This window comes from Dermacentor variabilis, chromosome 5 (assembly GCF_050947875.1).
Source record: "Dermacentor variabilis isolate Ectoservices chromosome 5, ASM5094787v1, whole genome shotgun sequence".
In the NCBI taxonomy this organism is placed as follows: domain Eukaryota; kingdom Metazoa; phylum Arthropoda; class Arachnida; order Ixodida; family Ixodidae; genus Dermacentor; species Dermacentor variabilis.
Window position 1 is genome coordinate 39,102,351 of NC_134572.1, and position 16,258 is coordinate 39,118,608.

Below are 16,258 nucleotides of genomic sequence, written 5' to 3' on the forward strand. Positions count from 1 at the left end.
CAGTTCCACGCTGTCGTATACAGGGATTGCGACCCGCCGTTTCCGGCGGGTAGCAGTGTACACGTGAACGCTTCCGTGCCGCGGACATGTATCTGCGCTGCGAGAAATGTGGGGAGCGCACCCAGGAAAGGAAGATTACGGGCGCTGAAGGAAAACCGCAGGTACCACTCTCGCAAGTAACGGCACCAGTGAAAAGACGCCGAGCTCGTCGCACCACCTGCTGCGCATATATGCGACTAAAGTATGAGTAGAAGTAGAAGCAGAAGTGTAGACGCGCTTACGCAAAATAATACTGACAGAACACAACGAGAATATGAGGATTCCGCCGCGAACATTCTATGCTTGAGCAGCGTGCGTTCACAGCAACAGTGCCAGTTGCATCACTCGCGTGTAAACAACGCAAGTCCCCGTTTTCAATACGGCAAAACAGTTTTCTACACAGCGATGCGACCTTCCGAATGAAGCTGGACTGGATTCTCCGTTCGCTGGAAAATTGCGTAAGAAATGCTTGCGACGCAGGCAGCAATTTCTTGCGAGCGACCGTATTTTTTGTTTGGCGCCAAAGGTCACGCGAAAACCTTTGTGCGGCCCGTCTTCAAGGGTTCGCTGACTGGATTGAATACTATGCGCCCACTTCAGTTCCACGCAGGTGGCATATAGATAGAGTGAAACGCTCATTGTCGTTTTTTTTTCTCGGAGTAAGTAAAAAAGGCGTTATACGAGAGGGCTCAATTGCGGTACTTTCCCATGCCTCAGAAACCCAAAATGCAACTGGTAACTCCATGTTTCGGGTGCGAAGAGTGACTAAATGAAACGTTGAACTGCTAATATAAGCGCTAACTTTATTACCTTACATATGCCGCGGGCATTATACCCGTGATCATGTCGAGGTCTAAAAAAATGCAGATTGAATTTTACAACGCACATGTAGGAAGCTATGTGAAGTGACGCTTTAGCGAAGCGGATAATTACGTGCTATACAAGTAAATGCGAATATAGCAAATCAATTCTACGGAAGCCCGCAAGGAGGAGGAAACCTCATGTCGGATGTATGACAATTCCTTTGTTTCTGTCAATTTTTCTCCACCTTACGGGTTTCCGCAGGACTGTTTTGCCACATTCATTGTTCCAGTGCTTCGAATTGTCGAATGATTCGTCATCACTCTGCGTTCTGCTAGATTCTTGGTTAGCGAAGATGGCAGAGAGACCGCTCGGGAAAAACGTTGGTCCCGGGTTCGAATCCCGGACCAGGATGTATTTTTCTTCAACTGCGAAGCTTCCTTTCTGCGAAGTCCGCCTGGGTCTTCTTTGCAGTTTCGTACTACAGTTGTATGAATCACATTTTTTTCTCTCTTTCAGGAGCTGAATTCGAAGGTGAAATAGTACTTATGTTAATCCAAATTACCTGTAAGTTAATGCAATATTTATGCCTACTTACCGCAACGCAACGTTATTGCAGTCGAATTTTTATGTGTATGCTCCACGCCGTTAGCAGGTTGTGCTGAAGTGCAAGTTCCAAATAAGGCGAATGCACAGTGTAATACGTCAACGTAGTGGTGCCACAAGACCATAAGGGATACCTGATGCTTGTCGAAGGAAGAATGGCGAATACAGACGTATGTAGAGAGATAGATAGAGGAGCTGTTAAATGAAAACTAGAAATAGTTGCTGACAAAAGAAAAGTATCGCCGTAAGGAACCTGGCATCAAAAAGAACGTTGGAATATAGGGGCAATTTATGTCGCGGCGCTCCCTCGAGCAGCCACGATAGCAGCTCAAGTCACAGTGAGTTGCATCGAATAAACGTGAAATTCTCGCATAATAATTTACATGGCGAGTCATTGTTGTTATATCTTTTTTTGGGGAGGAAGGGGGAGGGGAGGCAAGAACGATGTCAGAAATTTAACTTTAGTATGCTGCATTAGAATTCTTTTTCTCGTAGATTGATTATCCTTGTTTGCGATATACGCATCATCCTGTACGTTGACCATGAATAGCATAATAAAGAGGGATGTGTACGTAGACGTCAGCGAAAACGGTATTAATGTTTATTGGGTTGACGGCTAGTAGTAACACTTTGATTTTCATCGGAGAAAAAGGTGAGCAGGACGTCGAGACCTTGTGATCCTATCATTAGGAGCCACCTACTTTGCGAACAAAAAGGGTCAAGTTGCAATATCTTTGTTGTGTGGGCACCATGCATTCGCTGTCGGTGCGTAAATATTGTATAGAAACGTTGTTTTGACGTCTCCCCATAACAATATTATAATATTTGTCCTCATGCTGTTGTTTCTCGTTTATTTTATTCATCATTGTGTTCCAAATGTCCTCGTGGAAGCATAGAATGAGATTAATGTAAGGAAGTGGTTTTTCGATATTATGTGAATTGCGTCTGGATTATTCGTTGGTACTTCAAGGCAAGTGAAATTGGCAGGGAAGAGCAAAGATAGTAGAGAGGATGTCAGGTTGTCATTCTCTAGGAAAGTAACAAAAAGCAGAAACATTCATGGAGATATGCTCAATTTTCTGCGTCCTCACACCACAGGCAGCGGACCACCGCCACTGCCCGTCGACTTCCGTTATATCCTCCACAATTTCCAAGTGCCTTGTACATCAAGTCGCAACGCAGCTACGAGCACGGGCTGTACTTAACGTTCTTACCTACCTTCAGTAAAAAAATGCTGGGGCGGCACGTCAGATGGGTTGAGGGGTATCGGTATAGAGAAGGAGGGAAAGCGGCCAGGATTGGTGGTGAAAGATGAAATTTAGCTGTTCAGTGTGACGCTTTGCCGGAGCTGAAAGTGTAATTAACGGTGATTTGTCTTAAACATAGAGACACTTATGCCGTCATTGACCTCCATGAGAAAGCAGTGCCCATATACATCGTTGTTCATGGCTTTAAGGTTGCGTTCTCCTCCTTACCGGTGTGCTCCAATTTAGAGGGAGCAATCAGCATTGGAACTGGAGCTTTGTTTCCGTCAGCGTTCTTCGCTTTCCGGTGTTTTTTTTTTTGTAGTGATGATGGTATATGGAGTTCACTGGCGTAAGGGCCAATAATGACCAAAGAAAGTCTTTACTCAGCGTGTTAAGTATGTTGGGCAAGGCGCTGTTATTTTGTATGGGCGCCGTTCTGTATTTTGCTCGATCGCAGTTGCCTTCCCTCGGCGTTACTGGTATTTCTAGACTCAGAGTTGTCCATTCAGTTTGTGTTGAGCATTCCAGTCACATAGAAGTGCACATAATGATGCGCTGTCGTTGTCTTTAAAAAAAAAAGGTTTGGCAGCAGGTTACACTCCGGTAATACGTGAAGGCGAAACCCAGCTGCACACTCGGTAATGCGTCGCCTCACATCGTCGTGTTGCGGCTTTCGCAGTTCGGCTTCTTCGACTTGTTTTCGACGCTTAGCTGCGGCTTCGCGTGCTCGTGTAGCGGGGGCAGACTCGCACCAGCGACGTCTCTCTTCGACTTCACGTTGAATCCTCTATGCAAGGGATTGAAATGTATGCTGTTCTCTGTGCTGTATAGATGATTTCAACGAATGTATGCACTGTTCGCTTCAGTTTTTTGAGCGCATGTAGCCTCAACCTTACGGGCTATGTGCCATTGAGAAAGCAATGTGTTTTATTTTTGTGCCACTCGACTAGATACCACGTTCCTGTACGTTGTATGCGTGGTTCCAATGAATGTACACACTATACGCTTCACTTTGTTCAGTGCTTGTAGGAAGAGAAAGAAGTGCCCAGAGCTTCACTGGGGCTCTGGGCCTCTCGCTGTTATGCATTTTTTTACGTTCTTTCCATTTCCGTGAGAGCCATTTCATTAAGGATGAGCAAGAAGATGTTCCCACGACCACCTGAACAAGGTCAGTCATCTACTTCCTCACTCATTTTTGGACGACGTCCTTTTGGAAGCTCGGACCAGCCCATGACTACGGAACACCGTAGTCATGGGCCGCCGTACGAAGAAGATCCGCCGTAAGTCGACTGAGTCGACTTCATCGAACCAGAGTGAGCAGGAATCCTTCATGGCTTCTTACGTGCCGCTCTCGACGTCACACAGCATGAGCTCACTCAGCAGGCAGTTTCTAATATTTTGTTTCTAATAAATATTTTGAAAGTGTGGCGCCTGAGCGCCTGGGCAAAACAACGAGAACAGGATCAACGCTCGCAAGAACATCCTTACAATAGATGTGAAAAATTCCGCGATACTTGTGAAGTTAAAGACAATTCCACAGTTAAGCGTAATCCCTGTCCGGTCATTTATTACTTACGCGAAGGAGACAACAACTGGAGGGATTTCGGACGTGGAGCTTGAAATCAAGCAAGCGGACCTCAAGAGTCTTTTGAAGTCATCGGTGCGCATTCTTGAGATTCACCGCTTGGGGCACTTCCGATGTATCAAAAAAATATTTGCTTCTTCGACATTACCAGCGTCTATCAAAGTGGGCTACGTGATACACCGAGTACGACCATTCGTTCCGAGGCCTATTCAGTGCCGGAAATTTCACAAGATAGGACACGCGAGCGCTGTTTTGTAGAAGCAAAGCCAGCTGCTCGCGTTGCCGCGGAGAGCATGATACCACTGACTGTGAGGCGTCCTCATATAAATGTCCCAACTGTACTGGCTCTCACGAAGCGACTTCGAAGGAATGCCCGAAGGTGTAACAAGAGGTTCGTATTCTTCGAAAAATGGCAAGAGATCAATCTTCACGTAAAGAGGCTGCTCAATCTGTTCGCCAAAGTGACCAACGCTCGCGACAGAAGCATCACAAGACCATTTCAGGAGAACTACCTAGCGTGGCAAATGTAGCCTGTGCGCGCATCGAGGACGGTAACGGCGTCTACTGAGCACGCGGCAAACATTCACCTCCACCGGCTGATACAGACACGGAATGGCCTTTGCTGCCCTCTAGGCCCACGGCCATGCCAGCTGGCCCTAGTGGTCCTCTGCGCGATGAAGGCAAGAATTATAGGGCCAATGAAACCGGTGACACTACGGGCAAGCAAGGAGATCAACACAATGAGAAGGAGAGTGTACAAACAATGCTGAAGCACCTGGCAGAGTCAATGCGCGTGATTCTCGGTGGTCTCGGGAATCCGGCCGCTAAATGTGCCCTACAAGTGCTCGCCGTACTGGAGCCGTTTATCGCAGCTCTTTATATGCTATCAAGTTTTGTTTGGCGCTTGTGCTGTTCGCGCAGGGGAAGCCCACACACAAGCTTCGTCCTAGCGCCTTTATTTTAAGTTCACTTGAATTGGTGACTACAGACTTGATACGAAACCTGATAGTGGCTTCATGAATGACATTTGTGAATGTTTATCATCAGCGCGTTGAACTTGCTTTAACCTTTGCGCATCCCTCTTGCTATGTCATCATCATCCCTCATCACACCTTTATGTCCTCGTTCCCCCTCCCCCTGTGCAGAGTAGCAGACTAGAGCGCCTGAGCTCAGGCCGACCTCTCTGCCTTCTTTCAATTAAACTATCTGTTTGTAGCCTCTGAATTACGAGAGGGATGAGCCATTGAGCTTTTTACTTGCTTAGGGGAATATGAGCCCTTTGCTGATGATGATAGTTATTGTACCATTGGACTGGACGACCCGTTTTTTTTTTTTCAAGGCCATCTGGGGCATGAGCCACTGAAGGCCCCCGCCTTAATAGTGGGTGAGACCCTGTTGATGAGATTCGTTTTTCAATAATAGGTTCTGTGCCGTGCATGGTTACCTCGTAAAGTCTTTCTAGAATAGTCTGTGTGGTCCCATTATATACATAATGACATTCGGTGACGTCGACGTTTTTCCGTTGAGGTCAAATTTGAAAGCCTTCAGTATTCTGACATGGCCTGATTAAGAGATGGCACAGGAAATTAAAAGGCCGTTCGAGGATCTCCGAGCGAGAAGAATTGTCTTTTGCAATGAACAAGTGTCATCTCTTGCAATGCACTGCCTAATTAGAGCATCAGGTGAGCGACATAGGGCATAAGTTCGGTTCTTTGATACACCCTTGAAATTGGCTTCATAATAGGCACGGAACAGTGCAATACGATAGGGATCAAGTATAAGAGAGACACATACACAGAGCTGCAACTAGCCCACCAACGTGCCCTAGCGAATTTGATGAAACTGTTTGCCACGCGGAGAATGATGCAGGGATTTCAAAATGGCAGATGTAAGAAACACTATGCAATAAACCTGCGCTATGGTGTCGTTATGCGACTGGACTTCGTGTTTCTATGTTGTAATCATTTTTTTATTTGATATGACTTTCAGTGACTTATTTATGAGTTGACTTAAGTTAGAGGGGAATTTTGTGCGTTTAGTTAGTGTGTGTGGCCGTCATTATATTCATTTTTATGTGGAAAGAAGTAGTTGGCTCCAATTAAAGGTGCGAATCTTTCTAAACATCATATATTTAGCAGAACGTATAGTTGGGTGAGTTAGTTCGAATTCATAGTGAAATATTTAGCGCGCACAATCGACAAGGACACAGTGAAGGGTGACACACTCTCGTGCACTAAGCGCCTCGTGTGTCTTGCTTCACTCTGTCCTTGTCAATTGTGCGCGCTAAATATTTCACTGTGAAAAAATATATTTAAGCAAAACGTACATGGTATGAATATACTCTTAAAAAAACTCACGCGTGCATAATTTGTTGCAATACGGCGATCTAGTGCAAGCGCCTTTCAATACTTAGCGCAACGGAAAGCTCCCCAACGTTATTTTACTTAGCACTTAGTTCTCTTTAGAGGTAATTCGCAATAATTTCAATCAAAACATTCAATAACTAAATGAAGTCGATATAACTTTACACACTAACTAAGAAAACATTTCAGAGCTGACGCCGGCCTTTTTACTAGTACGGAAATGTGTGCTTAAGAACTTTATTCGGTGGATCGAGTTCATTGTAGATGTTTTGTTATTTCCTCCCTTCATGCAGTGCAAGTGGTTGCGTGAGCCAAAGTGGCATTTTCAATATCATTATTGTTTTCTATAATTATTTTTAAGGCGACTTCGTTTTTCGCATATAAGCAAAATGTGGTAGCTGGAGGCATACTTCTTCCAACCTGGCACACGTGATCGAAATACAAACCCCTCGAGCTCCATAGACTAAGTTGTTTCAACAGTCGCCGCAGTGATGACGACTGTCCGTTGTTCTGGTAACATTTCCTGGACATGCTCCATGGGCAGTTGACGTGATTTGGATATTCATGGGATGAACACGTTCAAAAGCAAACGGCAACAGTGCATTTGACACATTCGCAAAATGTGTGACTGAACAAACTTCCACACCCTGAAGCGGTGGGGGTTTTCACGCAATGGACACACTAGCCACCTTCCTGGTCGCGCACATAGCCTTATAGCAACTGCAGCGTCGCTATGTCGAGAAGGAAGCACGCCTGCACTTTCTAACACAGAGCCAGCTACGCCTTACCGATGCCAGTCTCGGAACATTGGAGATAGCTCTCGGGACATTGGTGACGGCGGGTGAAGTAAGTATTACTTGTCGCTAGCGCGTCACTTTTCTTTCTGTTTGCCAATGGGTGAGAGTTCCAGCTATCGCAAAGCACTTTCAGGAACGTTGCAGTGGGATCGCGCTGACGTGCAAAGAAAAAAAAAGCCAGTACTGTTACATAGGGTCAGATCTGAAGGACGAGCCATATTTTCCACGGAAGTCAGCCGGTAAGGAAGAATTGCGGCACTTGCTGAAGAAGTATGTAGAAAAAAAAAGAAAAAAGAAACGCTTCTTAGTTTAAAGTAACCGGGATGAGCAGCGCCTTAGAGAGCACAGAGCCCACTTGGTGTGGCGAGTGTCTATACGCGCAACTTAGTGAGAAGGCTACAGAATAATAGGCTGCCATAGCTACCACAGTTCAGGCCGTGCTTCAAGTCACGGCATTTGATGGTCCCTCAAATTGCATTTCTTCCTCTTAGATATAAGTAGATCGTTTCGCACACACACTACTGCCTTGTCCAAAATTGGGCTTCAGAGAATCAACTTAACTTGGTATACAACTGGAACCCCACAAACTGTTTAAGACTAATGTTATCAATACAGCTTTCCGCATAAATTTTTTGTGCCTACGACCGCAAACCTACTTTATCTTGACGTCTAACGCAGCAAAATTAAGAAATCAATGAAAAGGTAGTTCTAGCCATACTTTTTGAATTGATGAACAGAAGTGACACGATCAGGGCGGGCTCAAGCAGATGAACCGAACACCTGCAAGTCTTCAGTGATCCAAACGGAGGCGACGTGGTGCTTTGCTTGCTCAGTGACCGAAGCCCGTCGGATAAGGTAAAAGGAAATGGCCGGGTCTGGGCGTCCAGCCCTATACGATCCACCCGGTGTCAGGGCTTCTCGCGTGCTCACGCAGGATTAAACGTCGGGCGTAAATGAAGGGCGTGCGTCCGGAAGACCACAGCTGTTTAGCGCGCTGCTTCTTGGCTCGAGCGGTGTCGTCTTCTGCAACCCTTCTGCGTTCCTGCGAGCAGACCGGAAGGAAATGACGACAGCTGCCATTACCGCTGCCTCCAACGCCGACGCCCTGCTGGATGAAGCCGCGCCCGAAGATTAGGAGGTCGGGGCATGTACCTTAAGCACTCAACGGCTTGCGCGAGAGCCAAGAAGGAAAAAATAATAAAAGTCGGAAGAACGTGAAGCGAACAGGACGTGTCTGGCTTCGTAGCGTGAGAAGCCGGCCAGAATCTGCGCCACGCTAAGCTGCGTGTAAGCCCCGACGTGACGGGCGGTAGCGTACGCCGGCACAAGGCGGACAGTATTTATCAAAAGGCCGTATTTCACGCGAGCTTTTATATTCGTTTATTTTCGTTAGCCCCATAGGTCAGCGACGAACTGGTATTTTTCTACGGCATGGTATTTCTGGTCAGAAGGCGGCTGGTCAGTAGGGGTGAGTTTACTGTAACGCGAAGACGAGGTACCCCGAACAGCTATAGACCGATCATGGAAAGATATATAGTGAATTCTAGCCATCACTTGTAATGATGCAGAGCGGATTTACTAGTTTGCAAAACAAAACTAAAGCGACAGTTGCAGGATTATAAAATACCATACAGCCGTAGAATACTAGAATTTAAACGAAACTAAACTTTGTGAACGCTGCTTGTTTGACTCCATCCACGGCGCAGTACCAGTCATCTGAAGATGTTAGAACAAACCGCTAAACTACCTTCGTTCGCAGTCTACTCATTGCCTCGCTCTGTCGCTGCTCCTTTAAGGTAAAATGTTTTGGAGAAATTCAGGACCATTAGAAAACAGATTATTGCGCCCATTCCTGCAGTCCCAGCTGCTTCGCCTTTTCTTAGTAAAGATTTCTTTGTACAGTTCACTCGAAGCGGTCTTGCCAAAGCCGTTGTTCTACGCGACCTCTGCAATTTTGTCTCGCTTTCCAGGCCCACCAGATGGCTCTCCTTAAAGATTAAAAGAGCCAGACAAAGGAGGGGTGACGGGGGATGGGGATAATGGGGCCGTTATTTTTTTCTCAAAATGCTTTAGGGCGACCGGGTCATACTGGGCATTCGGCAAAGCGTGTTTAACCTCAGCAGCGGTTTCCGGGGCGCTCAAGCGGCGCATGAAGCAATGAATTCATATGGGTAACCATGCTTCAAGTCCCCAATAACGTTGCTGCACCTTCCGTAGGTTTAAAGAAGGAGTACACCAAGATGGTTTGCTATTCTCGGCGCTGATTTAACTGCTATACCTTAGCAGAAAGAAAAAATATTGGCAATAAAAAGATAACATGACATACACACACCGACTGTTCGAAATGTAGAAGTTATTTCGCCTATCTCTGCCTCACTTCAGCTCATGTGAGTCGTGATGAATAAGGCTTGAACAGAGGTTGTCGTGGTAAAACTGAAAATAACCTTGACGTTGAAACGAACCTTGAATTAACATGGTATATTATACCTTAACGTGAAATTCCCCAATGATATGCGATAGCTTATCTCTGTTTCCACGCTGTTTGCCAATGCGTTATCTTTGCACAAAGCACTATTCGCTAACGTTGATAGACGTTGAACACAGTAACTTCACAAGTAGTTGACTAAAGTATTTAAAGAAAAGGTTTCGCGCAAGCACCTGTGAATATAAGAGAACAAAGGACGTTGCAAATCTTGGTTGGGTCCGCTTCAGCGTACTACTTCGTTCGCGTTATCTACAAAAGATGGAGAAATACGCGGAGTTATGAAGCTGCATCTCTGACATTTCATTGCCCGCATAATGCTGTTTAGGCAAGAATTTGAGACATATAAATTACACCACTAGCGAATGTAGGCAGCAGAAAAACAGGCTGCTATGGGACTACTTGTTTTCGTACTGTGAATACATTTCTAACCACTGGACAGTAACTAGCTTTTAGCTAAGGATAGCACAGCTCAGGCTTTTTTTTTCATCCTACGGTAACTTGTTCATGTATCTCATGCTCGTCGACAATTTTTGAGAGCCAGCTAACTGTAAGTTCGATACACGGTTCTTTTCGGGTGCTCGTCGCTTGAGCTTCACTTCTTCTTGGAAAGAAAACCCACGTTCTTTGTCCACTTGCTCTGCATTACTGTTCTGCCCGTTAAAAGTGATGATATACCTCGATATTGACTCTCACAATAGAAATCATACTTTGATCTTTGCCGAAAGGCCGGGAAACGGGTAGGTTGTTTTGTTTATGTTGCGTTTCTGTGACTCACACTGCACCTATCATTTCATTTCTCATCTTTTCAACCTGGAGTTGCACGCTAGGGATGCCACCAGACGTATCTCTCCTGGATTAATTAAACAGCCCTCCTTTCTCTCTTCAACTGGAGAGCGTACAATACGTCCCAGGCAGCACTTGTCAAAACGCTGAGTTGTTTCCTCGTCTGCATTTTTTTAATAGGTTTTATCCCTGGTGCATCATTCAAAGGTAGTGTTGTTCAATGAAATGAGTCACCCCGTTGTGTTTCCTTCGGAAGTGTGTGCTAGCATCTGCACACCATTCTACCAGTACGCGTTCCCAGAACAACATTTCGACGGTACCGAAGACACCCGGAGCAATTCCCAGAGTAGCGCATTATGAAGCACTGCAGAAATTGTAACCTACTTCGGACAGGGGTACTTCATACATTCTGTAATTCCTACCAATTGAACCATAAGTTCTTCGCCAGACTCGCAAAGCGTTTGCCTAAAATTTACGCTATAGTATGCTCACGCTAGTACTTCTAAGGTCAAATGGCTTTTCACACTGTTATTAAAGGTAATTAAGCACACACACACTGCTTTTTGAAATACTTAATAAAAGGAAATATGCTCCTCTTTTCTCGTTTTTTTTCCGCTGCAGAGAAGCAAAGCATGACGATTCCTGTAATAAGCTGTTACTCTCCATCGGGTCCGTATAGAAAAATAATTGTCGCGCAAATATATAGATACACCTCACAGAGAGGAAGAGAAGCCGGCTAGCGCAGAAAGAATAAAAGTGATAATAAATATCAATGGGAACACACGGTAACACATAGCTTCTCTGTCTCTAGCTGATGGTGAATTATGGACAATGTGCGATAAACTAGGGTCACATGTAGTAAAGTCGTTGTGATACATAAACAGAAAACATTTACAGTCCAGAACGCAAGCTCTGAGACATTTCATAATAAAACTCAGAGGCTTCCTACACACAAATGTAGACGCTGGAAATTCTCGCCGACAAACTATGTAGCGTTGAGAGAACAGAATATAAACAAGCACCTTTCAAACGTAGAATATATTTCGCTTTTTTATAGCCTAACCCAAGGTTCAAACCTTACAAATATATGCAGTGGCTAGAGATTAAAACCGAGGCTATGTTCTCGGCTGAGTCGAGGGAGCTCTGAAGTGCGCGCACAAGGACACTTGGCATAGGGTGAATGTAACACGTGTGTTTGCGTAATCGTGGTAGATTGGCTGTAGATGCTACCCGCAGATGCAGCTCCAGAGAGATTTTAAGGTAAAACGTGTATTCAGGTCAGTGAGTAAGCAATCAAAACGAAGAGGTGAATATGACCACCCCCAAATATATTTCTTCCCAACCAAGCTTCCACAGATATACCAGCAACGGGTCTTTAAGCGTATAAGGCGACTGGCCCTTACCGTCTTCCTTAAAGAGAAACACTAAATCAGGCAAGTAATAGAGCGATGCAACTGAAACTGGTAGACAAAACTCGAAATGAAAGAACAGGAACAACAAAAGGTAATAACGAAGTCAGAATCAGGCGAGGAATACTGAAATGGTAAGAAAACATAAAAAGGAACAACGCCGTTGGAGTTAATAGACTCATCGCTCAGCTGTTTCAAGGGTAACAACCGCTTTTCCTTCCTTTATATCTCGCCCTCGCGCTCACGCATACATATAAATACAAACACATAAAAAGTATGCAGGCAGGAAGGCAAGGGCGTCCAAACATACACTAAGAAAGAAACAAGAAAAAAGAAGTGCGTGGAAAATGCTTTGCTGATTTTCACATGTTAAGTCGACGACTCCAAAACCATTCAGACAGCCTGCGATTCGCACGCGGGCCCATGCAATCACTGGAGCTCTATTTTCGGCGCTGCTGCCAACTCGAGTGGAACCATCCCGTCGGGTGTCTGAGAACGCTAACGGATTGCGGCGGTTTGCCGGGAACGGCATCTGCATAACATCGGCGGCAGTTTCGTAGGAGCTTCTCTAGTCGAGAGAAGCGCTTTGAAGGCGAGTCGTGTCTGAAAGGCGACGGGATAGAATCGGTCACCAACAAGCAGTGGCGTTCGGTGAAGAACAGCTCATTTAAAAGATTGAGACCGCGTCTCAAGTGGGCGTCGCGTCCGCAGTTTCGCAGTGCAGTTCTCTCGTCGTTTCGAGCGAGACCGTGGAGGCAGCAGCAGGAAACTCTCGGACTGGGATGCAAAATGGCCACGCGCTGCCGTCTACTGCAGCTCTTCCGCGGCTCTATCTGTGCCGATGGTGTCATCGTTTATTAGTTCCTTATAGCTATTGTGTGAAATATGGCGTCTGGGAAAGTGTTCTCTTGTCTTGATTCGTTGCCACCTCTGGGTCCAGTTTTTCATGCTGACCACTGAGAAGGAAAAATCCGTTGCGGCCAAAACAAATATAGGCGGGAAATGAGTGGCTGAAATAGGGTAGTCTTGAACTTAACGTGAGGTGTCTCACATTGCGTGAGATGTATTTGCTGTGCATTAGCCCATTGTTTTACGAGGCTTCGCAAAAGATGGTAAGAGTTTGTAGTTTCTGTAAATTTTTCGTGCTTCATTTGTTGCCCTTACCAGTTTCGGATAGCGAAAGAATTTGGTCAACTGCTCAACGCCCCTTATATAGCAAATATGGCCTGCAATTTATGTTTGCTGTGTTCTCCTTATGACTGTCTTTGTTCTGTGATGTCTTTATGACTTTGTCTATGACTGTTCTAGGAGTAACGTAGCAGTTACGTGAACTGGATAGTGATGCGGAGAGGTTAAGAAAAATATGCTTTACCAGCCAAGTGCAATGGGAACGATACTGATGTTGCTGCGGCGATGCTGAGATACAACTAGGACGTGATAAAAATTATATGTGCCCTATAACTTAAGGCAATTCTCATAGGTTTTTATTTCAGTCTGCTGACGTCAAACTTACGTAAGCGCCGAAGCAAGCATCGAGTGGTTACCCGCAGTGTTGCCTGAACAGCCCAATAAAATGCTCTCCTCGTTTATAGGAAGTCACTTTTGCTTGCTTTCAAAACTAATAATGTTGCCTACATTGAGCGGTTTTTCTTATCTAATTGTCTGTCAAGACTGTCATTGGCTGTCACGCTTAAGTGGAGAGGGTTTCGATGGGGCCGAGCCAGTGCGTTGAAAATAGGTAACCGGATGAGGAGGGTGGTGCTGGCGTCTGCGATTGGTCCGCTTTCCCTTGATTAACTTGCAGCGGCTTGTCTAAAAGCGCAGCGGCGTGCAATTGACAGTTAAAAATGCCGTTAAACAGGATCCTCAGCAAATAAACGTTGGCTGTGTGATATCGTATGCGTGCCGAAAGGAGTCGATAATGTAACACAGTCACGTAAAAATTTTGTTATACGCAAATAAACCCATGCCCTCAGCCAGGTGCGAGTAGCTTGTAACACAGCAATCGGCGGCAGCCATCTTCTATTCCTTTCGGAACGGGGCAGTCTCCGGCTATTCAGCAAAAAATCCTGTTTTGTTCGGCATAATAATGCATCTTTAACGCGTACACGTCGCTTTGACGCAACGAGTTTTGGCGGCTTTTTGACGTCCAGTGACAGACAGGTGATGTGGGTGCAACCTGAAACCTTTTGACTAATAGCAGAGGGTTAAGGCTAAAAGCCATAGAATCAGAAATAATTATTTTTCTATAGTTCAGTCGAATCATGTATAATCAGTGTGTACACGTCATATGACATTGCAAGGTATCGCGGTTTTCGTGACGTCGCGTGACAGACGGGCGAAGTTGGGGTGGTCTAAAAAGGTTTTTGACCAATCGTGGAGGGCTAACTGCAGAATTAGAATAGAAAAGTTTGGAATATTTTCCCGTTATAGCTCCCATATTAAATATATATATATATATATATATATATATATATATATATATATATATATATATCACAAATCAATTGCGTCTATGTATTTAGGGTATTTAAATACCGCCAGAAACGTATGGATAGATTTGTGTGATCACCGTTGCTCGCGCAAACGCACACGCCGTTCTCAAGCGCCGAATGAAAAATGACAACACGTGCACACACTTGGCATTTCGTACATGAATTACAGAGTGCGCGACGTAGAATATGGGCATGGTGACTCAGATGGGTGTCTTAGATAGAAAGGTGTTAGGATCATGCGTTCAAGTTACAAGCTGTATTAAAGCTTAACTTCCAGACGCGTCAGTTTGATTCTCGTGATACTCTATCCTGGTTTGCGATAGTACTTCTATGCGGCCTAAATGCGTGTGTGATGCTATCCATGAGACGTCGTCGATATTCAAAAAGTATGTGGCAGAATTGTACGTCATACACCCTCGGTCGGTTTTGTCTGTTACGCAATAAATTTTCAGCACGTCAAAAATAACAAACTAAATCATTTTGCACTTCGCATAAAATTCAAGGGCTCATCGTGTTTTCGAAATGCATGCTCTGCTCATAGATAGAAAATTTTGTACGTACAGCGTCTTGAGCCGTTTGATAAGTCGTAAGTCGAATCCAGCGTATGCTTTAATAAGTACATTAGCATTATCATTTAGGTTCTCTGAAAGATTGGGCTGCATTCTACGTTAGAGGTTACAGCCCGTCAAGCATCTAGCAACAATAATTTCAATCCGTAGTGTTGGTTTACTGGAAAAGAAAGCAATAAAAGAGAACTAGGTCACCGTAGTTGAAGATATTAATTTTTGGGTAGGCACTACAACTTAGCTCAAACCTGAATATTAAAAAGAAATTCAAACTGGGGCAGCGCAATGTAACGTATAAGTAACGTCATTTAGTCAGCAGGTTTTGGTGAATTGTCATTGCGTTTTGTTGGGCCCCCTTTGCACCGGAGTGAAACTTTTGCTGGCTTTGATATCACAATGTACCGTGGTAGTTTTCCGCAGAAGACAAACAAAGATATAAATTAAAGAAGAAAACAGCAACTTAATATTTCATCGGAGTTCATCTTTCAATGACTTTATTCTCGGAGCAACGTCACTGTGATCAATATCTCGTCGCTGCTCGGCACTTCTCTTCGTCTAAGACGACTATTTACTTTCGTGGTATTTTTTATTCTGCGCCATGAATTCAGTCGAGACAAGAGTGATTTCCTAGTGGAAACAAAGTGTTCAGGAACATTCCCTCCATCTGGTTCAAAGTCTCATCGGACGCTTTCCCGCATTCTGCACATAATCATTCACTCGTAAGTCTCTCAAAGAGCTCGTCTTCTTTCGTCGCTTTTACTTCGCAAGACTTTGCAATCGGCGTGGAGTTTGCTTCAAGCCTACGAACTCAACTGCAACGCAGAGTAAGCCATCATTCTTACAAAGCGTGTTTCCACAGCTATATTGCGCAAAAGCTGGAGTTTTGCAGTCAGACATCGCTTAAGCGTTATGCTGTTAGGGAGAACGCTATTATTAGACAGTTTTAGTATAGCGTACGCAAGTATAGCGTACGCTATACGCTATTTTATAGCGTACGCTACGCAGCGGACGCCCATGACAGTTTTAGTTGGACGTTCCGCAAAGTCGGCTGAATAGAGGTGCATAACGCGCGACTGGCATGT

General features: G+C 44.9%; 1 protein-coding gene across 2 annotated transcripts in view; it reads left to right on the forward strand.

The window, feature by feature from the left end:
- The window catches only part of LOC142582439 (atrial natriuretic peptide receptor 1-like), a 279,999-nt gene that overhangs the window by 78,139 nt on the left and 185,602 nt on the right, over window positions 1-16,258 (forward strand). The gene's annotated exons all lie outside the window — the stretch shown is intronic.